The sequence below is a fragment of the Copidosoma floridanum genome, unplaced genomic scaffold (genome assembly GCF_036245765.1).
Source record: "Copidosoma floridanum isolate Cflo_tuat_1 unplaced genomic scaffold, Cflo_Japanese_pri ptg000033l, whole genome shotgun sequence".
In the NCBI taxonomy this organism is placed as follows: Eukaryota; Metazoa; Arthropoda; class Insecta; order Hymenoptera; family Encyrtidae; genus Copidosoma; species Copidosoma floridanum.
Window position 1 is genome coordinate 4,083,640 of NW_028321910.1, and position 26,454 is coordinate 4,110,093.

The window sequence follows — 26,454 nt, forward strand, 5'->3', positions numbered from 1 at the left end:
ATTTAGCTAGAGTTGTATCTGTGAGCGACAAAGCGTTGGGATGGTATGTTCTAGAAATAAAGCCGTTAGAGTTGAAATTCTTTAAAATGTTAGAGGTTTTTTTTTGTAAAGAGTTTAATGGGTTTTTTTAAATAATTTTATACGTCGATTTATCAGACAGTAAATAATGCATTCTTTCCGTATAGTCACTTTTTTTAAGACAAACCGTAACGTTGCCTTTGTCAGCAGAGGTGGAAAATATATCGGGATTTTTGTTTAGAAAATTTTTTGATTTTAAATTTTTTGCATATTGGCGGTCCTTTCTAGAAATAGCTGGCTTTTTTTTACAAGCATTAACTAAATATTGAGATAATTCGTCACGGATTTCGGTCTTTACTCGATCGTTCATATCGAGGTGTGAGAGACCAACTTCTAGGTTTTTGATATTACATAAATAATCGCGTTCACGAAAAGTTGATGGGAGATTGAAATTCGGTCCAAGGGATGCAATTTTGGCGACATCCTTAGGAGCTATATAGCCATTCCTAAAGATATCGCCGAAATTATTTTCGTTACGTAGATGATGTATTACTTTTTATTAATGTTGACCATATTGACCAAATTTAAAACATTTTTAGTTTATATCATCCCAAACTACAATTAACAAATGAAATGGGAATGGACAAGAAACTCAACTTTTTAGACTTGACGATAATAAGAAATTCTAATTATTTTAATTTTTAATGGTTTGAAAAAACCTACTTCTTCCGGACGAATCTTAAATTATTTTTCTAGTCATCCAGTTAGCTATAAGAGAAATATTGTTTTCAATTTGGTTGATAGGGCGATCTTACCTGCCAGTACACGTTCTCACGGTTTGAATATTGCTAGGGTGAAGAACCTGTTGATAAAAAATAATTACCTTTTTAACTTTATTAACAAAAACATAAAGGTTAGATAAAAAGACACAAGTATAGTAATCACAACAGAAGCACTAAAAACACCCACCCTCTCTGCAAAATTGGCATACCATACATTCACAATAATTTTGAAAAAATTTGAACCATGTTAAAACCCTACAATATTTACACTTACCCTCTTATTAACAGTAAACTGCAGCATATCGTCCGCTAAGTAAAAGATACAACGAATAAACATAAACAGACAAATGTAGTACATAAGTTTTATTGTAAAAATTGTCCTGCGTCATATGTGGGTGAAACAAAGCGAGTGGCGGAGGTCCGCATTAGTGAACATATGAAAAGTAAAAACTCTGATTCCGTTGTTTGTGCACACCAAATCAATTTTGACCATAAATTCGATTGGGATAACTTTAAAATCCTTGACAAAGAATCTAATCACAAAAAAAGAATTATTCCCGAAATCCTTTATATAAAACTCGACAAACACAACATCAATAGAAAGGAGGATGTTTCTTCCTTTAATAGAGCATACCTTCCTTTACTACGAAAGTTTAAATTTCCCGATCAAGCACATTGCCCTTTACCGTCTACCTTTGCGGCTCCGCCTATATAAGAGCTGGTTTGTTGTTGTAATTTATTGTCAGTCGATAGCACGACAGGTGACGAGTAAGTCAACCAAACTTACGAATTCTCGCGTACCTGCGGTAACAATTTACATAAAAATTTATTGTATTCTTGTGTTTGAGCCTTCCAGATCACTCAATGTGTGTTTTTAATTTTTTTAATAATAATTTTGTAGCCTGATGAGGCTGACGCATATTGTCAGCGAAACGTTGCGCATTAATAAATCAACGCAAGAAAATTTAAATACACTTTACTAGTATTTATTTATTTTCTCACATTTCGCCCCCAACGGATCACTAATCACTTTGAATTTCCAAATTTACCGGAGGGCACTGATATATTCCTACAAACTATTATAATAACAATTATAACAGGGGCTATAACATGGCTTAATGGAGCCTTATAACTAGAATAATAACTATTACAACAAGAATAACCACTACAATAACAGAAATAACGATTACAATAATGAAAATAATAAAAATAACGATTACATCAATAGAAATAACAATAAAATTGATAGGAATGATTAAAATAACAGGTATAATAACTACAACCTCACAGGCAGTAATTATTACACAAACCTCGGCTACGATGATACATATAATAACAACAACGGGGAAACATTTCACCATTATGGAAGCAACTATAGAAATTAAGACATTAGGGACGTCTTTCATAGGAATTCAGTTAAGAACGGGCCACTACAGGATAGTGGCCCACATCAGCGACAAAACGGCACATACAGCTCTGAAAACAGGAGATATGCACCTGCAGCTTTAAACTCGCAAGATATTTGGTGTGGTCCCCAAACGTCGAACATGAATTAGAGAAAGAGACAGAGAATAGCGTGTCTGGAGAAAAAGAATGTGTGACAGAGAGGCCGCACAAGGCGGAGCTAGAAACAGTGGGGACGGAAACACACTCCAACATCCCAAGTACTGACTTAGGGCAGGGAAGAGTAGAACATCATAAAGTAGAGTGCGAAGATACTCCTACACAGTAGATAATTAAATGCACAAGAAAAGGTAGTAGGGCCCACAAAAAAAGTAATTGAGTAAAGGCACCAGAGACACATATAGAGAATGACGAACGCAAGCTTTTAGAGAGCAATGAAGAAATAGATCAGCTTTCTACAATAACTATAAAACTCGTTAGAACAGGCCACACACCACTATCAGTCCAATTTGGGGGGCCACAGTTAAAGGACGGAAAAGCGACTTTTTATGTGGACATAGGCACAGAAATTTAGATCATCAAGGAGAATTTTCTTAGCTCAGACTGGATAATAGACAGTAGATATCGAGTGTCTATAATAGGCGTGACTCACGGAGAACGCAAAACATTGGACACAGTACAGGCCTGGCTGCATGGATTAGAGTGCACATTACATGTAGTCCCCTATGACTTCTCAATTGACGTGGAAGAAATCATAGGGTGGGATACTTTTAAGAGCTACTGAGGCCAGATAAGTGTCACCGAGAATTTAATTAAACTAAATGACGTAGAAATACCACTGTTGAAGCCAGAGTGTTTTAGAATAACTGTACGATCGAAACAAATTATTAATGTGCAAGTAAAAAAAAATGAAAATAATGCAAAAAATGGCTGGATACCTCTCCAAGGGATAAAAGAAGGAATACTATTTAGAAACTTCGTAGATAAAAATATCAACGGAAAAATAGTTGCAGAATGCATTGATACAGGTGACAAGATAAAATGCGTGCCTGTTCCAGAAGTAGAGCTGCTAGATTACGAAGAAATTTATCGGAAGCTTTCGGAAAACGTTGAAGGGGATAATGTTGAAAGCTTGGGAAAGCGATATTATTGTGTTTTTTCTACATTACCTATTTCTTCGCTAAATAACCTTAATATCGCTTCTCCCAAGCTTTTGATATTAAGGTTATTTAACGAAGAAATATGTAATGATGTAGAAAAAACAAAAAATTTTACAGAAGACAAAGAAGAGTTAAAGAAACCAAAATAGGTAGATAAGATAATGCAACTTGTAGACACAGCTGGTTGCAACCATGAAGAAAAAGAACATGTGAGAAATCTAATCGAGTCAAGCCCTTATGTATTTGACCTTGACGGTGAGCCTCTCAAGGCAACACACCTGATAAAGCACCAAATTATAACGACGTCAGATAAACTCATTTTGGTAAAAAGATTCAGATATTCTCCAGCAATAAGAGATCAAATGGAAATTGAAGTAAAGAAAATGCTCGAACAAGGAAAAATTGAACCCTCCACCTTCTTGAATAGCTCAAATACCTGGATAGTGGCAAAACAACCGGGGCCAAACAAGGAAAAAAGGAAGAGAGTAGTCACAGATTTTTGACTTTTAAGCGAGGTGACAGTGGGTCCATGAAATTAGTGGGACCAGTACTACAAGAGTGGGAAGGGAATCCCGAACAGCCACACCAAGAGCTATATCAGCTTGCAGACGAACAAGAGAATGAAGAACCAGCTGACAGCGTCGGACTATTGGTGCGAATATTTAAAGTACGGGTGACTTGTGAGAAATAACTCCAAGGCAATCCGTAAAGAATAAGAATCCATGGCACCAACATGGAGAACTTAAATAGTATAACACAAGAAAAACACAATATCACGATAAAAATAGTAAAAAAATTTTAGATATGAGTACACAAGGTCAAGAAAACGGCAATGCGGACTCTAAATCAGGAAGCCTTATAAAAAGAATTTGCCACCGCTACAAGCAATGAAGGGTCGAAACGAGTGAAAAGTACGAAAAGTTGCAGAAAAAGAAGAATTGATTTCACAGAAATCAGCAGACAGAAAATAAGGCTACATTAAGAAAAAGGCAGGCTTTAAAAAAGGGATAACTACCATTAGCACACCAGCAATATTAGAACAAAAAGTGAAATTACAAAAGGCATGCAAACGACAACTTGATACTTTGCATGGACAGAAACTGCGTCTTTCAGTTACGCAACTGACGACGAATCCGTTAAAGGAAATAATAATAGCTAATTTTTTCACATTATTACCTATCACTACAAGTAAAAATTAAAAATTAATTACAGAAGAACAGAAAACTGATACAGAAAAAAAAGATAAAAGCATTAAACAAGCAAGGAAACTTTCAACAAATAAACAAGGAAAGCCGAACATACATGATTTATTAGAGGAGAGGTCCGATTAATTACGAGCTCTAACAATCATTGACATTAGAAAGCGAGATGTAGAAGTCACACTGTGAATGAGGATGAATATGTGAAAACCTAGTGAGATAAGAACGACAGAAAAAACTTCATAAGACACGTCAGAAGGCGTGAATAAAAGCACTCGTGACGGAAAAAACATGGCCCAGTCGGAGGAAAAAAAAAACGCGGCACGAAACGAACCCAATGAGCACCTAGAAGTGGCACCTCAAGATAAGTGGCTGGACTATTTAAAAGACAAAACGTGAAGGAAGACTTGCAAATGCGCACAACCCGGTAGCGTCCTGACAAAAATATCGGAAATACCATCTGACTCACCTGGAAACTGTTTGTTTCACAGCTTTATATGGTTATACGAACTCAACATCTTAACTGTGGAGTTACAAGCAATTCTGTGCAACTCTCACTTGTTACGACAACGCAGAGAGCCGGAAGAAACAAAAGAAATTTTGGAGTCACAAACAATGTATGGGAACAGTGATTGCACTTTTCTGTTCTCTCAAGAATTCAAGAGAAAAATTTGTGTGCGTTATACATTAACCAGTGGAAGTTATATTTACACTCATTATATTGCTACGGCAGACGGTGAATTTGGCCATTAACATCTAGAAGGTGTAGGTTAAAATGCACATTATACGCCTCTCATACAGGCCTCCAGCGCAATAAACATTAAACATAAGTCAGGAACAGAGCCACTAAAAGACCATAGCAGTAGTAAGAAAAGTAAGGAGAATAAGCATAAGTCCAAGCTAGACGAAAGGATAGACAGAGGCAAGCGGGGGCAGGAGAACGAAAGTCATTCAGAATAAGAGCAAGGCACTCCGGGAAAAGCAGTGGACACAAGTGAGCATACGGGAAAACAGGAAGAGAATGGACAATGGAGTAGTCATGATGACAGCAATAGAAGTACAGGAGAGGAAGAAATAAAACAAGCTGACGAGTTGAATAACGTGCTTTGCGAAACAGAGTGTGAAAATGAAGCCAACATGATCATACACTTACCATCAATGGAGAAATATAGAGTGTGCGGAACACGCATACCAACAGAAAGGCCACCATGGGAACCAAAAGAGGGGGCAGATCCACCCCTTTTATAAAAATTAAATAGGGTTAAGGGCCATCTATTTAAATACTTAGACAATTTAGCGTTTATGACAATAACAGAGGCAAAACCCAACACAGAGGTAATAGACGCACTGCATGAGAGAGGATACATTCATTCAATACGTATGAACAGCAAAGAGTAAAGCGTAGGAGAAACTGAAATGATGAACGCAAGAAGAATAAAAATTATGCACATGTATGCAAATGAGCATTTTGAAGAAACGGCGCTTAAATCCAACATCAAAAAGTGTAAATTACACTGAAAGGAGTAATAGTAACAAATCAAATAAAAACGATTGGGATTGTTAGGGACCTAGCGATTTTTAATCTAACTCCGTGGGAAAACGTTGTCAATACCTTTGAGGAAATATTTAAAGATATCAAACTAGCAGTGGTGTTAAACACGAATACCCTAGTAATATTACGAACAGACCAAAGATTCAAAATTATCAAAGAATACTACGAGGTGGCAATAGGCAGACATAGAGGAATGAATAAGACATTCAACAGGATCAGACAAGTCAAGATAGGATATTAGACAAGTTATTCTTGGATGCGCATCAAGCCAAACAAAAAAACTAGTTCAAATGAAAACGAAACAAGCCATGCTCATCAACGATACACCGAGTAGACCATTCGAAGAATTTTTTGTAGACTTCTACGGGCCAATCAGTAATTCTTTAGCAAATCAGTACACACTCATACTATTGATGCAAGACTGGCTGATGAAATTTATCTTCCTCACACCCTTGAAAAAAGCGGCACCCGAAAAAACTGTACGAGCGGTAAGAGATAAGTTTACAATGTATTTTGGGCTCAATCTGATCTAAAGGGTATAATTTGTCGATACCTTTGAGGGAATATTCGAAGATATAACACTAGCAGCAGTACTCTACACAAACAATCAGGTGATTCCACCAGCAGATTAAAGATTTAAGATTATTAGAGAATACCACGAAGTGGCAATAGGTGGACAAAGGGGAATTCATAAGACATATAACAAGATCGCCAAAGACTACTACTGGAGAGATATATGCCCAGATGTGAGAAAAGTCATCCAGGGATTCACATCATGGCAAACGGAAAAACTCGTCCAAATAAAGACGAAACAAGCCATGCTAATCACCTACACACTGAGTAGACTACAAGTTCATCAGTAAACCCTCAAAAAATTCGTTTGCACAGATACTCTCTATGTAAGACTGGCTAACAAAATTTATCATTCTCGCACCTGTGAAGAGACCAACAGCCGAGGATACCGTAAGAGCGATAGCGGATAAGTTTGTAGGATACTTCGGGCCACTGGAATATTTATTATTGGACCGAGGCACTAATTTTATGAACAAAAGCATGCAAACTTTCTAGGTTGCTTAAATTAGACAAAATGGGCAGTACAGCATTCTACCCACAAACGAACAGTGCCATCAAACGTATGCAACATACTCTCACGGAGTACGTCAAGGCCTACGTAGAACAAAATGATCACTGGGACGCACATTTACCTATGTGCATGCACTCATATAATACCACGGACCATTAGAGTATGGGATACTCACCGCATGAACTCGTTTTTGGATAAAGAGCGAGAGCACCATCTTGTATCGAACTGCCACCTAAGGGCCAAACTTCATATGAATATTCCAAAGAGCTAGTTGAGACTTTGACGAAAATGAGAATTATCGCAGCAATAAACTAAGTTTGGGTAAAGTACTAATCGAAATACTATTACGATCGCAAAATAAATACAAGATATTCCTTGGAGGGAGAAATGGTTCATGTGCTGAAAGAATCATCGAAAGATCAATATGATTCGCAATATAAGGGCCCGTATGAAATAACAGGCATTAATTATATCAACAAAAATGTAAAAGTACAGAAAGATGACGAGATAAGAGTATACCACGTAGCTGAGATCAAAAAAACGAGTATGGTAAAGGCACCACCAGAGAAAACAAACAGGGTGAGGCACATGAAGGAACCTTATTAAACATTTAACTGCGCTGAAAATTTTTATGGCCTTTTGACACAGGCACGAAAAAATAGCAGAAGAGAAGGATTAGTTAGGCCAACATAAATATTTTTGTGGCCCCTGGACGTGGTGCGATGATGTGACAGAAATAAAAAATCAAGTAGGCTTATGATAAAATTTGCATGGGCTCTTGACGCGCTCAAAAATACAAGTAGAAATGGAAATGAGAAATAAATTACTATAAAAGAGATGCTGAAAGTAGGTGGGTAAGCAATTTGGGCAATTATAAGGGTAATATTATTGCAAAAACATGAAATGTATATAATAGTTACAATAATAATAACATAAAGCATCAATACGTCAAATAACGCGAGTAAAACAAAAGTAGGGCGTATGACGCTACCTAATATGATTAATTTGTTAACGACAGCAGAAGATTAGAAATGTGAGATGTAAAAAATATTTATACATATATAAATATATGTATATATATATATATATATATATATATATATATATATATATATATATATATATATGTTCACTTATAAGTGAATATTTGTAGGGGACTTACTGCTCGGTGCACGAACTGTATTACATTATACTAGAGACTGGCTGGTAAACGTGGAAGGGGCTCGCGCACACAAGTAAGGTAGTGTAAACTGCTCCGTCTGAGCTTGTGTTGGTGTGCTCGTCCCCCGCCCCTATTAATTCCCAATCTTCGGGGCTCTCTGGCGATCGCTCCGCTGAGTTCGCGCCGGGTTAAGAGTCGGCTTTCGTGGGCCCTCGAGGAAGGTCGGGAAGCTCCCCCGTGGCAGCCAGGCTCTCGTAGTTCAGTTGAAAAGTCGGCCATCGAACACAGAAAGAACAAAACTAGATCTTTCCACGCAGACAGCAGTTTGTCAACAGTTTCCGTTCCCCGCTGGATCAAGGAAGCTTGTTAATCAAACTCATCACCGAGCAGTGAATTCTCTCTCCCACTAGAGTGACTTCAGTAAGATCTTTCAATTGTCCTCTTTGTTTGAGGTAGTATTTTGTTATTTGTTATTAAAAGCTTAGACTCCTCGGACAACGCTTTCAATCGTTGTTTCGTGGCAGCTAGCTGTTTATTAATCTCATTCGCATACGCGTCTCAAATTTCCTCGAGACATTCTCTTGGTGATTGTACGTTATATTTAGACTAATAAACAATTTTGGTTAGTTTAAATATTGTCGTTGATATTTTGTTTCAATCTCCTTTGCAAAAAACAAAGGGAAATTTATAATTTTCGAAAGAGAAACATTTCTGATGTGAGTAGAAGATCCTCAAAGGATAAACAAAAAAAAACTGGTGATTTCGATTCGTGACTTAGAAAGTTAGAGCCACGAGAAAAAGCCAGAGCAACTTTTCAAAGTTTTTCATGGTAGCAGAGCGTGGTTTCTCATCATCAGAAACAATTTTCCTTTTGAAAAATATTTTCAGAGAGTGAAATCAAGTGAATTCATGATTTCAAACACAACATCAGCCGCCCGGTGATACGAGAGTGAGGAAGAGGGAACGATCGAGTGTGGAAGGGAGTGTTGACAATAACAACGGTGGTCTCTTCAGTTATCGCCTCAGTTATCGCCGCTTCTTCCTTGTGCGGTTCTTCGAAGGGCAGACAGGCTTCAATCCCTACCACCTACGCGTTGTTATCACCCGTTCGACTCAACTTGTACACATGCAGGCCAGTTCTTCGGCGTTCGCACGAGGTAGATGAGTACGGGGACAAAGGTGTGACGGGGACGGTAAGTCGTCTTCTCCTTCTCGCACAACGTAGATACGATATAGTAACATTGGTCGTCTCTCTTCTACTCCCGTAAAGCCGGTTGTAAGCGTAGCGCTCTCGCTGTTTTGTTTACTTCGTTGGCTCATCAACGGTACTTTCTTACTGTATTTAGCTGTCGTCTACTACTTTCATTATGAACGACTTGTTGAAAGCGCAACTGAAGTTATATGGATTTCTATCCAACTTTTACGTAAACACGGTCAGCAAAACTCCAGTAGAAAATCGGAATGCTACGTATTATAAGGCTCGTCTTGATTTGCTCAAGTCGTATTGGACAAAATTCGAATCGAATAACGAAAAGCTGATGACGATAGAAGACGAAAACCCAAATATTCCTTACTTTGAAGAGGAAATTTATATAACGGGAGAGACTGAATACATCAGCGCATTAAGTCGTATTCGCGATTTAATTTACCAACTCGAGCCGCCCGCGACGGCCACCGGTCCGAACCCTATCGTTCAAAATTTTACGGCCGCTGCGCCTAATCTTATGCTTCCTGCTATTTCGCTTCCAACTTTCTCTGGAAATCAAGCTGAGTGGGAGAGTTTTAAGCAGCGTTTTTGCTCCCTTATTAAAGATAAGGCCAATATATCTCGCATAGAGAAGTTACAACACTTACTTACCGCAGTACAGGGTCCGGCCGCACAACGATTAAAGGGACTTGACGTGACCGAGACCAACTTCGACGTCGCGTGGGGAAAGCTCTTACGCCGGTACGATAATCCGCGTATCCGTCTCTCTTCCACGCTGGAGAATTTAATGAAACTCCCGGAGGTTAAATCTCGTAATATACAGGATCTTAACGAGATCATAGACCGAACCGAGGAAGCTGTTCGCGCGTTGCGTGATTTGAATTGTCCTATCGATCACTATGACAATTGGATAGTGCATTGCATAGTCCGCAAGCTAGACGTTAACACACGCGAGGCTTGGGAGATATCCCAGGGAGCCACCGAAGGGTTTTCGACTTATGATTCAATTTTAAAATTTTTAGAAAAACGGATTCAAACCTTAGAGCAGGCTTATTCTTCAAACGACAATCAGGGGTCGCAGAATAAGCGGGGTTCGTCGTCTCGTTCTTCTAATCGTGTCACGGCTCATAACACGCAAACTGTTGATTCATCGAGTTCAAAAGCTACGCCGTCGTGTGACCTTTGTCAAGGTAATCATTGGTTGAATCGTTGCCGTCAATTCAACGCAAAAACCCCAGCACAGAGGTGTGAATTATGTAAAAGCTTGAAGCTCTGTTTGAATTGTTTGAGGAAGGGGCATTTTTCAAGTAAATGTTCTTCGCCTAACCGCTGTTTTACGTGCCATGCCGCGCACCATTCAAAATTGCACATCGATGGCAGCTCATCGAATAAATCGTCAAGCAACCGCGAAAATAAACCCGGAGATAATAGTCCGAACAATCCCGGTCTTGATGTTAATTTAGACGGTGAAGGTTCTCAGGTAGCTTCGCATAGTGTTTCTGTCGGTGCTTCAGTCTTATTAGCGACTGCTCGCATAAAAATTTCTAATTCATTTGGAAAATCGCTAACGGTTCGTGCTTTGATTGATCCTGAATCGCTTCTGTTGGCGAAGACTAAGGTTGCACCAACGAAGGTTCAGTCACTGCCGAGGTTGGAGCTCTGCGCTGCTACCCTGCTGGCACGACTTATCAATCATCTGCTTGAATCGCCGCTAAAACCGCCAGTTAACATCCACGCCTGGTCGGACTCTAGGGTTGTCTTGGAATGGCTAAAGAGTCATCCATCAAAGTGGCAGACCTTCGTGGCCAACCGGACTAGCGAAATAAAAACTCGGTTGCCAACTGCGACTTGGAGGCACGTGAGGTCCGCCGATAATGCAGCAGACTGCGCGACTAGAGGCCTCACACCATCCGTACTCGCCGATTATCAGTTGTGGTGGCATGGACCAGCTTGGCTGCCACTGCCAGAGTCTGCTTGGCCGACTTCAGGCCCCTTTAAACCCCAGATAGATGAAGAGGTTCATGTTCTTGCAGCCACGGAAGTGAAAATCGACGATGACAGAACAACTTCTGGATGTAACTGCTGATCATCCCTTCAGCAGTTCTCAAATTTTAGCAAGATAATTCGTATTTTAGCTTACTGCTGTGCTTGGCGTTTTAAAGCCACTGCAAAAACCCAAGACTCAAATCGAATCTTGTCTCAAAGAGACTGGGCCATGGCTCGTATCTACTGTTTCAGAGCCATTCAACTCCAACATTTCAAAGAAGAGCACGCTCAGTTACTCTCTGGGAAGCCGCTCTCCAAGCGAAGCCTGCTCACACGTCTCAGCCTGTTTGTATGCAGTCCGGGTCTCATTCGGGTTGGAGGACGTTTACACCTCTCAGCACTTCCTTACAACGAGAAGCACCCTGTGATTCTACCTGGTGCGTGTATCTTCGTGAAACGCCTAGTAGAAGAGACCCATGAATTGACACTCCACGGCGGCACCCAACTCATGCTGTCGCACTTGTACCGATCCCTGTGGATAACAAGAGGATCTGCTGTGGCCACAGGAGTTTATCGACGCTGCGTACGATGTGTTCGTTTCAACGTTCCACGCCTGACCCAGCAGATGGGACCGTTGCCGATTACACGCACAACGCCTTCTCGTGCCTTCACGGTTACTGGGTTGGACTATACCGGTCCGTTTCCTGTGCTGTTCTCAAGAGGCAGAGGAGCAAAAACGACGAAGGGCTACATCGCTATATTTATTTGTCTTGTTACTCGAGCAGTACATATTGAAGTGGTGTCTGACCTTTCCACCGATTGTTTCATTGCAGCTTTTACTCGTTTCACAGCTCGTCGAGGTGTGTGCCACACCATTTACTCAGACAACGCCACCACGTTCACGAAAGCAGCGAAGGAGCTAAAAGCTCTGTTCAACTCGGCGTCGCCTTTCTTCGACTGCATTGCCTCTACACTGGCTAGTCGTGGCACCGAGTGGTCCTTTATACCTCCACGAGCTCCTCACTTTGGTGGTCTGTGGGAGGCTGCCGTTCGGAGCTTTAAACATCATTTCCGTAGAGTGATTGGAGAGCTCAAGCTCACCTTCGAAGAGCTTACTACATTGGCCACTAAGATCAAGGCCTGCCTGAATTCTAGGCCACTTTGTCCACTCAGCACCGATGCCAACGAAGCAGTTGCACTGACGCCGTCGCACTTCCTGGTGGGCACCTCATTGCTCGCCCATCCCGAGCCCTACGATGATACCAAACAACCAGCATCCTTCAACAGTCGCTGGAGGTTGCTCAGCCTTCTGCGGGATTCATTCTGGGCCCGCTGGAGGAAAGAAGTGCTTCATCATCTACAACGTCGCAACAAATGGCTAAACCCAAGGCCTAATTTGCGGCAAGGTGACGTAGTACTGCTGACTGATGAACTCTCCCCCCCGACCCAGTGGCGACTTGGTCTGGTGACTGAGACCCATCCAGGTGATGACGGACTCGTACGGGTTGTCACGGTGAAAACTGCGAATTCGTCATTCAAGCGCCCCATCGTGAAGTTGATTAAACTCCCTACCGAGCCGGAATTGGAGCAGCTCTATCAGCAACTAAAAGTCTAGTTGCCTAAAATGAACCGCTGTAAAATTTTGTTAAAGAAAATCCAAGAGTTCGGTAGCTTCGATAGGGTAGTTAAAAGTACATTTTTTTATTCATTCTAATTAATGTTAATTTAGTTTTGAAAATTTATGATTCAATTTATTTTCTTTGAAACCAAGTGCCTGTTATTTAATTATACAGAATTTTGATATTGTTGTAAAACTACCTAAGAAGCGTTGGTAGTCTAGGGACAGTTTCTATTAGCTTATTAGGCTTTCCTATTCTTTAGTAGTGTATAATTGTTTTGTTGACGCAAGTGCGTCAAAGTGGGCGGAATGTTCACTTATAAGTGAATATTTGTAGGGGACTTACTGCTCGGTGCACGAACTGTATTACATTATACTAGAGACTGGCTGGTAAACGTGGAAGGAGCTCGCGCACACAAGTAAGGTAGTGTAAACTGCTCCGTCTGAGCTTGTGTTGGTGTGCTCGTCCCCCGCCCCTATTAATTCCCAATCTTCGGGGCTCTCTGGCGATCGCTCCGCTGAGTTCGCGCCGGGTTAAGAGTCGGCTTTCGTGGGCCCTCGAGGAAGGTCGGGAAGCTCCCCCGTGGCAGCCAGGCTCTCGTAGTTCAGTTGAAAAGTCGGCCATCGAACACAGAAAGAACAAAACTAGATCTTTCCACGCAGACAGCAGTTTGTCAACAGTTTCCGTTCCCCGCTGGATCAAGGAAGCTTGTTAATCAAACTCGTCACCGAGCAGTGAATTCTCTCTCCCACTAGAGTGACTTCAGTAAGATCTTTCAATTGTCCTCTTTGTTTGAGGTAGTATTTTGTTATTTGTTATTAAAAGCTTAGACTCCTCGGACAACGCTTTCAATCGTTGTTTCGTGGCAGCTAGCTGTTTATTAATCTCATTCGCATACGCGTCTCAAATTTCCTCGAGACATTCTCTTGGTGATTGTACGTTATATTTAGACTAATAAACAATTTTGGTTAGTTTAAATATTGTCGTTGATATTTTGTTTCAATCTCCTTTGCAAAAAACAAAGGGAAATTTATAATTTTCGAAAGAGAAACATTTCTGATGTGAGTAGAAGATCCTCAAAGGATAAACAAAAAAAAACTGGTGATTTCGATTCGTGACTTAGAAAGTTAGAGCCACGAGAAAAAGCCAGAGCAACTTTTCAAAGTTTTTCAATATATATATATATATATATATATATATATATATATATATATATATATATATGTGAACATAAAACAAGAGCAAAGTAAATGGAAGAATACGTTAATGAACTAATGTGCGTGTGTTATTAGAATCAATACATAAACTACTCATAAGAAAAGGTATATAACAGAACAGCACAGAAGCAGAGAAACAGTACAATAAAAGTTGAACTCGTATCGGTAAACTTCTTTCAGTATTTTAATTAAAAAAAGATGTACATGTATAATTAATTTTTCTTTTTCGTTTTTTTCTTCATGTATATAAACACAAAATCTGTGAGTATCCTCTCTTTTTCTCTTTTACATCAATTTTTTCAAACATTTTCCTATCTCCATCCTCGTCCTTACCCACGAGACCGAGACACGACAGCAGCTCTCTGCTCACTCTCTATAAGCGGGACGTGGGCCTTCTCGGGTACCGTCAGCCGGGGACCAAGGATTCCGTGGCCGCTTTTACATTCTTCGGGCACCACCACTTTTTCAGCAATAGCAAATAGTTCTCCAGCAGAAGGCTGCATCTACAAAAAAAACCCCAAAGAAGAATGAACAAGAAGATTACGGTAGGCTGACAAAAAAAAAAAAAAACCAACACTGCACGGAAAAAGTTAATACTCTCGCGTATACAAGGGCAGCCTTCCAACGGAAATTCATCAGGATCATCCGCTGCCACCTAAACTACCAGGTCAAGGAAAGTGCCACGACACGTACAGCCTAAGACAGTGGCGTAGGAGGCCCCTAAATCCAGGAAGCCACAACGGGTCCGGATTACTTGACCTGAGGGAACAACTGAAGGACTCCGAGAAATGTCCTGAAAAATCACGACAAACAACTGCCTAGGCGGACAGTAAACATCGCAACACGCGATGCCCTCATAATACTTGTACCTCTTCATGGCAAAGGCATGGCGTCCAACGGCCATCCAGGTTAAAGTACAGGTCGTGGCAAGCCGAAAAACTCGTGAGGGCTTACGACTAACCACGTTCCCAACTGCAAAAAAAAAAAAAATTAATAAATAATTAAATAAAATAAATACATATACATACTCACAAATAAATACCTACCATCCCGTGAGATGGGCAGACAACTGGGACTAACACTGTCTGCCCCTCAGCTACCACAAGCTGAGCTCCGCGAGTGCAGCCGACGGAGGGCATGTGCCAACAAATATACAACAGGATCGATTATAGGAGAAAGGCAAGATATATATTTGTACAGTTATACACAGGAACTAACTAAAAAAAAGACCACAAGAAGTACTTACGTGAGAGCACTTGTGGCACACCAACACCTCCTCCATGATGTCCCCGTCTAATACAACACATATCCTGCCGTCACTGGCGGCAAACCCCGGGTCATGTGGAGCGGCAGAAGGTAGGCTCATGAAGTAGCAAAGCCGACGCACAAAATCACAAGCACTTGTGGACGAAGCTATTTCATTTAAATGTATATACGAGAAAGTGAAAAAAAACAATAAAAAAGCTTAACGTTCGAAAAAAAACGTATCGAGCGAAACGAGCAAGCCGGAAATAGTAGACGCCAAATACTTTGCAAGCGAAGAAACAAAGATCTCAATGCAACAAAGTCAGGGTGAGCAATGATGAAGAAAGGAAAAATCAGAACATCCAATCGAACAATTCTTACCTTCCACTCCCATGGGAAAAATGTGAGAGGGAAAGTTGTAGTGGGAAATAATAAAGTGGACAGACCTTAAAGGAAGGTAGAATAAAACGATGATAAAGACAAAAGAAGAAACTTCCATACGGCACATTTACCTTTCTGTTATAAACCATACACGTCATTACATGATGCGATAGAGCCAAGTGGATACAGCAATCTGTTCGCACAAGCCATAAATATCAATAAAGACATACGCTTCCTTCAAACACGCGTCGTACTAATATGTTACCGTTCACATAAGAAAAACACAACTAGACTAGCAGTGTCCACTATGAACCGCAGTGATACACAACAGAGGCAGTGGTGTTTACCACATTTTCTCTTACAGACTGAGAGAAAAGGGGGGAAAATTTTTTTTCTTTCCTCAATTTTCTCCTCCTTTTCTTCTCTTTTCCTAGAAATTTTGTAAAATGTTAAGCGTAATCGGTTGATACTATTCAAATCAACAGGTACTTATACATTAAACGATCTTCAAGTATGAGCGATAAATATTTCATAGTTTTTAAGCAGCATACAAGCACCGCAATATGAAAGGGTAAAGCCATACTCCTGACTTGAATGGCAATTTACAACCCCATTCACGTAGTTAAATAATTGCTTTAGTTGCTGTCATTACCTGCACAATATGTTAGGCTTCAAAAAAGCAATTAGGAAACGAGCCCAATGAGGATTGAAGTCGGAAAGTTTTCTATCTCTCTTTCTCTCTCTCTCTGTGTGTCTCTCTCTCTCTCTCTTTTTCTAAACGATTTAGGGAGAAATTTGCAAAACGGGGAAAAATAAGAGAAAGGATAAGGTATATGCAGTAATACACTTAAATGAATAGCTGTCGATGGGATATCAATAGTGTTAGGATGAGTTTTTATCACAGAGACTAAAGTGCGGGCCCGTAGGCAGAAACCAGTGGTCGCAAGATATAGCTAACAGCTTAATGTATTGCAGAGCGTAATTAAAGGTACCAGAACAGCTACAATTGCCGATAACACAAATACAAAATAACTCAGAATTAATTGCAGAAAAAATTCCTCCGTTGGCCACAACCAGCACAAATTGAAAAATCGTACAAAAAATAGACTTATTATTCCACCTTTCGCTGGGACCCAAACTAAGATCGATATGCAGACAATTGTGGTAAAAAATTAAACAACTAGCGCCTAAAGCTGCTCAGAGGTCCAGACTACAAATAATAGAAGGTAAAATAACGCTACAGGGAATATAAACAACCGCCGTAAAAGACCAATGATGCCATGAGAGGGAACGATTCTGAAATTTCTATTCGAAACGTTGGACAGTGACGATCATGAAGCACTAACAGATGCGCTTGACCGTAATAAGAACAGCACACATAATATAGCAAAACTTCTGGCCACACAGACAGAAGTAATGTCTAACAGAGTAAGTGATGTAGAGGATAGGGTGAAAAAAAAGCAGATATAAAGAAAATGAAAAACATGAATGACTTACAGAATAAAGATAGTTCAACCATTGCAGCTATAGATACACTGGATGTAAGCAGGAAGCAGTCCATGACAGACTGCAACTCTATAGTAAACGCAGTTCTCTTTGCCGCAAGAGAACTAGTACATCCGAGGCTCTTATCGCCTGCAATTTTTGATAACTCCAAAATACAGGCAAAACTATCTAGACCTAAGCTAACTTTTTTGGGAGCGGGATCTCAGATAAATCTGCTTGAGATAATAGACATATCTAGATTACCAATTCTGATGCAGAACAATCAGTTAATATACCACATAAGCATCACGCTGTTAGATGAAGACTACGCTGTTTTGTACAAAATTTCACCCCTACTAATAAAGCAGGAAGCCCTTAACAGAGAGAAAAGGCAACATCATTCGTGCAAAGCACGGCTCATAGTACAGCACAGCATGAACGATTGGAAAGAATGTTCAGTTAAAATCACTGAACTGCAAGATACGTACTGGGCCCAACTCCATTCACCAAATCTTTGGGCTTTTACGGCAGTAGAAGAGAAGCCACTGTTTATATAAAGTTATGGCTTAAACCATAGAAGAATTTCACTCAAAGGCACGGGCATTCTACGGCCTAATACAGGCTGTGCTGCTTACAACACGAATGTGTGCATAGCAGCTCCGACAAATATAGAGAAAAAGCGAAATACCACCTCCTTTGGAATGGTAAACATGAACATCAATGGAATATTTGAAGAACTAGACGAAACATTGAAAGATAAAGGGATTTCAGATGGTGTTAACACACTCATAGCACGAGAGGAGCTTAAGTTAATTATTAAACAAGGGCACTCCAGGACCAACCCACTTGCCAATACGACATCCTTAGGAGAGATTATTAAAAAGGCCCACGGGCTTGTAGAAAGTCAACAGAAACGAAAAGAAATTACAAGTTTTAAATGGCTCGTTTCCCAAAAGGCAGGACTGATAATCGCGGAAATAGGATTCCTCTTTCTTATGTATAAGTGCCATCTCCATCGGGGGGCCATACTACTAATATGTTATAAAATTTTCACAGGTAAACAAAGAGCTCAAGAGAAAGCAGGACAATTGTCAGTAATCTAAACCACGCTGACAGCAAAACTTGGAGCAAAAAGGTGACTGCAACTCTCTAGATAAATACTAGAATTGCTGTTTGGCATGACACAGAATTAAAATTTTCGAGACAACGAGTATGAGCGCTGGGACTCGCTCTACTGTATCGTAGGGCGTAGTCCGTAGGACGACACTAAGAAAGAATTTTTTTTTTTTCAAAATATATAACATCGGGTAATTTGTTTTAAGTTTATAGAAAGAAAAAAAAAATAACACATACATGATGATTGTAGCTGTAACTTTAATAATTATAAGGATGATAATAACAACAATAAAAGTTATAAGGAAAAAAGGATGAGCGCCGGGAGTTGCCCGACTGCATCAGAGGGAGCAGTCAGTAGGACAAGATCCAAAAATATTTTTTTTTACTTGAATACTAATGATAAGAAGTTTGTACAGAATTTTTTTTGTTTTGTCAATAAACGCATGCGAAAGTAAAATTGGAAAGTACATTGTAAAACAACAGTCAATGTAAAGTAATATTAGGCAAATGCCCACCTCACGATAATTTTGTACATAATTGTAATACAAAGCAAAGCGCATACATAAACAATATTGCTGTACACTTGACACACAATGAGAGGAAATTGAATAATTGGAAGAGAAAAAATGTTAATGTAAAGAGAACAAAAGTTTTCTATAATTAAATGAAAATGAGTGTAAAATACCAAACTTCATAAGCAGCATAAACAACAGAACACAAAACAGCATACACACATAAGATTGCAAACAAGTGCCCAGACTCTACATAAAGTAAAAAGTTAGCGTCGTCGAGGACAACGACGTCGTGGCCTCGAACGTATAACGCACGATAGTAGAGGTGAGACTCTACGCTCCTTTTCCTCAAATCTCGTAACGAGGAGCCCTAGGGCCAAGGAAAGGGAAATGCGAGCAAGAAGAAAGTCTATCAGGGGAGTACACCACTAGCTTTCGAGAGAAATATACGCGATACTTTGCCTCTGATCACGGTAACTTGAGTAATGGTCTTTGGAATAGCAAGTGTTGGTCATTCTAGTGACGCACCTCCTTACCAAGTATACCATTTCAAAAGTATACCATTTAAATAACCATCTTTTTAACATGATATTTATTTCTATTATTTTATAATTAATTGCATTTAAAAATCCAAACACGTCATTTACTGGACTTGTTTCCAGACGTAAGTTCAATATAATTCAGAAACTTTATTTTCATTCACATTTAAATTTTTTATTTTATTGAGTACAAATTAAGGCTTTTTTTCAACCTTCCTAAAATACCACATCTAATATTACGTATTTATAATGATTTTTAAATTAATTTTACGATCATTTTACTGCCACTTTCCTTCTCGGGACATTATTATTATAGCTATCAGCAAGGCACGATAAAACATTAGAGCAGATGTCTAGATACTGAAAGCTGTTAAAGTAATAGAATATGTAAAAAAATCTCAGAGGTATACCCCTGAATAAGTGATAAAGCAAGATCTTATTCCAAGCCTTTTCAGTGGTGCTTTTACAGTAGCGAGGAAGTAAATGTTCTTGGCATGCACTAAGTGCAGCAAGATGTAACAGAAAGTAAACAATACAAATTAACGAAAAAGACTACCAAGTCAAGCGTTTTATCACCAAAGGTGCTAACCTTTTGCATAACACTAGTCGTACGTGGGATCTGTTATGTTAATATGCCTTATACAGTATTGTATTACTTTTGTATTTTGCAGCAGTTATCTGTTTATTTTACACGCTGAGGTATGTCTCTCGTGTAATTGAGAATGTCTACATGCCTGTGCCATACTAGTCCCACATATTGTATAAAGCATTGCACGCATATAAAGTTGATATTACATACATGATAATGTTGAGCAACGGTAAATCAGAGTCTATTTAAATCAGTACATAAGAGTATATAATGAATTTTCCTTAAGACATAGCAGTATAATTAATAAAATTTTGTCTTTTTTTTTGTTAATATTTTCACGGTTAAAGCGTACCAAGGCCATTTTTAAAATTCGCGTCCATTTACATTGTATTTAAAATATCAAATTTAATATTATCTTTGCTAAATGTGTGTTTGAATTCTATTATGTTTGTTGTTACAACTGTCTGACTATCACTGCAAATATGCTATTTACATCTAGCTTTTACCGGACGTTTCGATTGTTTGACATGTCCGTCACGAAACCTGTCACAAAGAGAAGGTGTAAAAAAGCAGTTACCGACTCGGTACTCTCTGGTTCCGACCACTCTGATATGGAGTTCTAATAGTTGCAGGAATTTCAACCACCACCTAATTCTTTCCAAACAGATGAAAACGCTTCTGACAGTCATCTTGAGGAGCAAGCTCAAGACGAAGCTAACAGCACGCTCAAAAAAAAGGCACCTCCCCTAATCACAATCTTGTACCAGAAATTATGGCTCAAGATTAATCAAGCCCTCATTACGGAGAACATCCCCTGTCTGTCCCGTTATTACGACCTCTCAAGGTTAATGCGTGTACCCTGACAACGTCAAAACTTTTCGAGGAATCGTCCACGACCTTGACGAGAAAAACGTCAAGTTTGCCATTCACCAGCTTCATAAAGACCGCGAAATGATAGTCATTATCCATGGAGTCAATATTGGCAACATGGAACCAGAAACTCTAGACATGATCCAGGAAAAAGTATTTTTCACCCATCGGGTCAATCATATTGACTATGGGTTATCGGATCTGGTTCCTAGTTACTGTAAACCTCAATGCTTTGAGTGCCAAATCCCAAGACATTTATAACCTCAGATTTCTCGGTGGCACTTCTGTCAGAGTTGAACAAAAGCGTAAGTCGAACGATATTCTTCAATGTCATCGCTGCCAAAAGTTTAACAATATGGTAGCCTACTGTCATGCCACCTTCATCTGTGGTTTCTGCAGTTTAAACCACGCCACGGCAAGCTGTCCTAAAAAGGACACGGATCAAGTCACCCATCGCTGTGGAAACTGCAATGGCGAGCACCACGTTTTTTACTAGGAATGCCAAAAATGCCTAAAAAATAAGCTCACTCTCTTTTGAAAGGAACTGCCTTTTCTCCCTCTTTTGTGAAATCCACCCTTTATACAACAGCCCAAGGCTCTAATACCATTCACCTGGAAATGTCATATGCCAATGTGGTATCCTCTTAACAACAATAGACAAGAGCTCAACCCTTCATTCCTCTGCTCAATATACTTTCCACTGCCGAGGTAATTCTCCACTCTATAATGACTCTGCTGATACGTTTTGACCAAAGAGTGTCTGATCTTGAAGGTAAAAGCAACAGCAGCACCTTAGACAGAGACCTCACTCTACTTAACTGGAATGCAAACAGAATTACACATAAAACGATCATACTCACACAGGTACTTTAGACCAAAAATATGGACGTTGCATGCATTACTAAAACGCACCTAGACAACACAAAGTCACTCTACATACCAAACTACACGGTACACAGACCAAACAGCCGCGAACAGTCCCGTGATGAAGTGGCTATCTTTCTTCACAAGGGTATCCACTATTCAGTCATAAGTACGGACGCTACCAACTGTGAAGCAGTTGAAGTCGAAGTACACACCACTTTATCTACTTCTATGAGAATCATCTCCCTTTAGTCCGCTCCCAAGGACGACCTAACTTCTAATTCATAACATCGTTATTTGACTCCAACATCGCTATGACCATTGCTGATGACTTAAACGCTAAGTACAAATCGTGGGGACGCTAGAGAATTCTAGAAGATTCCCAGAACTCACTTGCAACCATAACCCAGTCTACCTCAAGATCACTAGGTCCCTGCTCACTGAACCTGCTTCCACCAGCCTCATAGAGGGGTCCACCTGGCGTATAATCTTAAATCCTCTCAATTCAATTGGCATCCCATCAAGTCCCAAATGAAATTCGACATAACAGTTGACGAATTTATAGACGAACTTAACAGATGCACACAAGACGCCACCACAAGAGCTACAGTTTCCCAGCACGTACTCAACCTCCTTCGCGACCATATTCGTTTCATTACTCAGAAAAAGGTTGTCCAGAAACTCTGGCAAAAATGGAGAATCCCCGAACTAAAAGCTTACATTACCTTCCACGAAAGTTAAATTCTAAATTTTCAAATTCCAAAACAAGAGATATAACAAATTTATAGCCAATGCAAGATTTGAGATCTCTGACCAAGAACGTCCAGTCCTCCAAGGCTTTCACCCACCCTTTTCTATGACCTGTCCCATTGTGAAAACATTAATACGTGCATCTTTTGCAAACGACTTCACGGTCGACTGCACGTCAAAACAACACTCTTGGTACACCACCCTTCTAAACGAGAAAATTGTCCCTCTTCATAACTGGTATAGTCCTTGGAAGCTGGTCGTACATGAGACAAATGCTTGTCTCCTGGAAAAATTCAAGAAAGAGACTGCAGAAGATAAAGGTAAACGAGGTAAAAATCGGCTGCAGCTACTCTGCTAAGTACCTTGGTGTCACGCTAGACCGTCAACTCACGTACGCACGTCTCATCAACTGCACGCGCAGCAAGGCATACGGAGCCTTTGTGCAGCTTGAGCCCTTTCTAAAGACGAAGCCGTCTCCCAGAAGACTAAGTTGTGCAACTCAAACGCCATCATCAAGAACATTAGTACCTATGCGATACCAACATGAGGCACTGCAAGGGGAAGCCGATCAAAGAACATCCAAGGCCCTTTCATGAATATACTGAGACCGGTCCTAGGTACTCCGTGGTACATCAAGAATACTCATATTATCAGGAAGTTCAACATCGTCCCTTCAGTTTGAGCAGCCCCTGCCCTCGCGGCTCAAATATGCGCCTCCATTACAAACCACCTAAATCTCACCATTGCCGCACTCGCGAACATTTAACCCGGGCACTGTCACCTTATAAGACGTTCATGCGCTCTCACGCAGAACTCTGAGGATCCCCAAAATACTCTTGATCTTCATTCTCCCATGCTTTCTTCAGATGCATCTCCATAGTTTTGCCGTATAACCGTGAATTCTATTTTGCACACTTCCATCAGGAGCATCCATCTGCTGGCCGTATCCTATACGGCGTCAACCCTATACAACACTTAGACAAATTTTAAGTACGCCTCTAATCACACAATACACAGTGGACACAGGCATTTTTTGTTTTTCTTCCCATTCGAATCCAACTATTTTTCTTGTCAGTTTTGAGAGCGATTTAGCTATGTTACCCCACGTATCTAAGAAATTGTTACATTTTTCTAGCATTTTTTGGTTGAGGAGAGCTCCTTACTGCTTCTATTTTTTTGGATTTGTTTTGATCTGGCCGTTATCTGCAATATGTTCTAGAACTTTTGCTTCCTCACTAAAAAATTGGCATTTTCTTGGTTTTATTGTGAGGTTTGCGTCAGCTAACCAGTTTGAGAGCCTTTTAAATCTTATCCCACGTTACTTCAAATTTTATGTAAATACCATGATGTCATCTATGTACACTTTTATCTCACGTGCTTCTAGATCTGCTAGTGCCAGTGTTATCACTTGCATAAATCTGTTTGGGGAGTCATTGCATCCCATTCACATTCGTTTATTTTGGTAGTGTCCGTTCAGTCCTAAGAACGTAGTTTTATTAGCATCCTCCTCGTAAATTACCACTTGGAAAAACCCACTCTTTAAATATACCACGGTTATAAATTTTGTAGTGGCCAAGATTTCAAAAAATTCATTCTGGAATGGCAACAAATAGCACGTACCAACTGTTATCTTGTATTGTAGCCAGAAGTCTGTTATGATCCTCCAGCGTTTTTCCTTGTATGGTCCCACATTTTCGGGACAATTTGCATATTTAAAATATATGGAGATGTCAATAGTTTGATTAATTGTTGCTGCAATAGTTTGTCTATTTCTACCTGCATCTTTTCCTATATTTTCATTGCATACTGTACTCTTTTTACAACAATTGGTTTCTCTATTGATGTTGTTATTCTATGCTTAAGTAAGTTTGTAGCCTTGAGTGCTTCACAGTCAAGACCAAATATGAAACGACTGCATTTTATGAGATCTTAGATGTGGACTAACTCTTTCGTGTTGCAGCCAGATGTATATTTTGTATACTCGTGACACTACATCTGATTTTTCGTTGTCTCCAGGATTTTTAACGTTGTTACAAAAATTTTTCCTATCTTCGTTACTAATAACCCTTCTTTCTTTTGTGTTACAAGTATCTTGTATACTTTTGTTAAGTTTTCAATATAGAACAGCCCAATCATGGCTTCATTTAAGCCTTCAGCATCGTCCCCAGCGACTCCAAGTGGTTTTGCCTTTTGTCTGATTTCGCATTCAAAAAAATTTACCTCTGGTATTAGAACCCTAATTTGTTAATCTGTTATATTTATTATTTCAACATACATGTTGAGGTTTTTGTTTTCTTCTATATAAGTATCAAGTAAGATTCCTTTTTTTTATGTTCTGTAGAGGGACCCAGCTGACTTGTATGTGGCTGCTTTCATATCTGTTATGCCTGCCAAGATTATTTTTTTTGATTTTGCAGGGATTTCAAAATATTTTAGTCTTAACACTAGGATTCTGATGCTTTTAAAATTTAAATACTCTTCTTTGGCACTTATATGGCCATTACATAACTCAAAAACGTCCCAGCCAATAGTGCCTACCATCTTTATCGGGAAGGTGTCTGGGACTACATGCAGAGTAATTATGATACAGTTAAAAAGTACTTAAGTCATTCCTAACGTGCATCGTGCTCTGTGTATGACACCAGTTATTAGGACTTTTTCTCTGCTCTCTATACGTGGCTACAAGCGGTTACAATGGCTTTGTCTTATGTTTCTGAACAAAGTCATGTTACCCTGTACTTATAAGGCACTTTTATCCCGTATGTGTATAGTTTTATCGCTTTTTCCTCAGTGCTCTTTTTTAACGCCTGTCGTTGTCTACAAAGTAATGTTGTGTTCGAGTTCTATGAGGTTATTATTATAACTTACATTCTCTGCACGCAGCTGCTGTAATCTTTTACAAGTTTGCTTCTGTATTGCTTGATTACTTCTGATTTTACCAGTAATTTGTCGACGCTATTGATGCTGCTGTATCTATTTTTCAGTTCTACTTAAAATTCGTCTACAGAAGAAAACTAGGCGTGGTATGCATTTGACTGCCTTGTCTCTAAATTTATTTGCTAAGGAGCCTATACAAAATTTTTCATACAAAGGCATTTCACAGTTCATGACACCATTTTTACCATTTGTTCGAATAGAGGTAACGTAACGGGATCGCCGTAAAATTTAAGCACGTTTGTTGCTAATTGACTAAAAGACGATAATGTGTTTAAAATTAGGTGTTCGTAGTTGAAACTTCCTGTGTAATGCGGGCGTACTGTAAATTGGTCTTGGGTGTTTAAGTAATTTCTATTCGCCAAACCTTACTTGAACTATCCTGCAGGATAATGTCGGGCCGTAGTAATTTTTATTTTGCGCTTTGTTGCTAGGTTGACGAGTAAATGGTACATTTATGTTAGTCGTAATATTTTCAAACTTGGCATGGGGAGTTAATTTTTTAAATAAAGAGGGTCTATGTATTTTTGTATAGCATGGCACAGCAGTTTTATTATCACTTATGTCTCGTCTATGAGATAACTATCTGCGTCTTATGTTTGGTGTTAATTTCCTTAGCATTATCATCATAAATGATTTCTGTTTTTTGAAGTCTCTCTGCCACGCTGCCTAGGCTTCTGGGTCATCTTTTAGGTTAGTTTGTATCACTTTGTCATCTGTGTTATTAAGTCTCATTTCGTGTACATCCGTGCACCTCTCAACTTCCTGTAGTCCTCCTC

The 26,454-nt window shown here is 39.6% G+C and overlaps 1 protein-coding gene across 1 annotated transcript in view; it reads right to left on the bottom strand.

The window, feature by feature from the left end:
* The window catches only part of LOC149373300 (uncharacterized), a 1,143,724-nt gene that overhangs the window by 806,577 nt on the left and 310,693 nt on the right, over window positions 1–26,454 (bottom strand). The gene's annotated exons all lie outside the window — the stretch shown is intronic.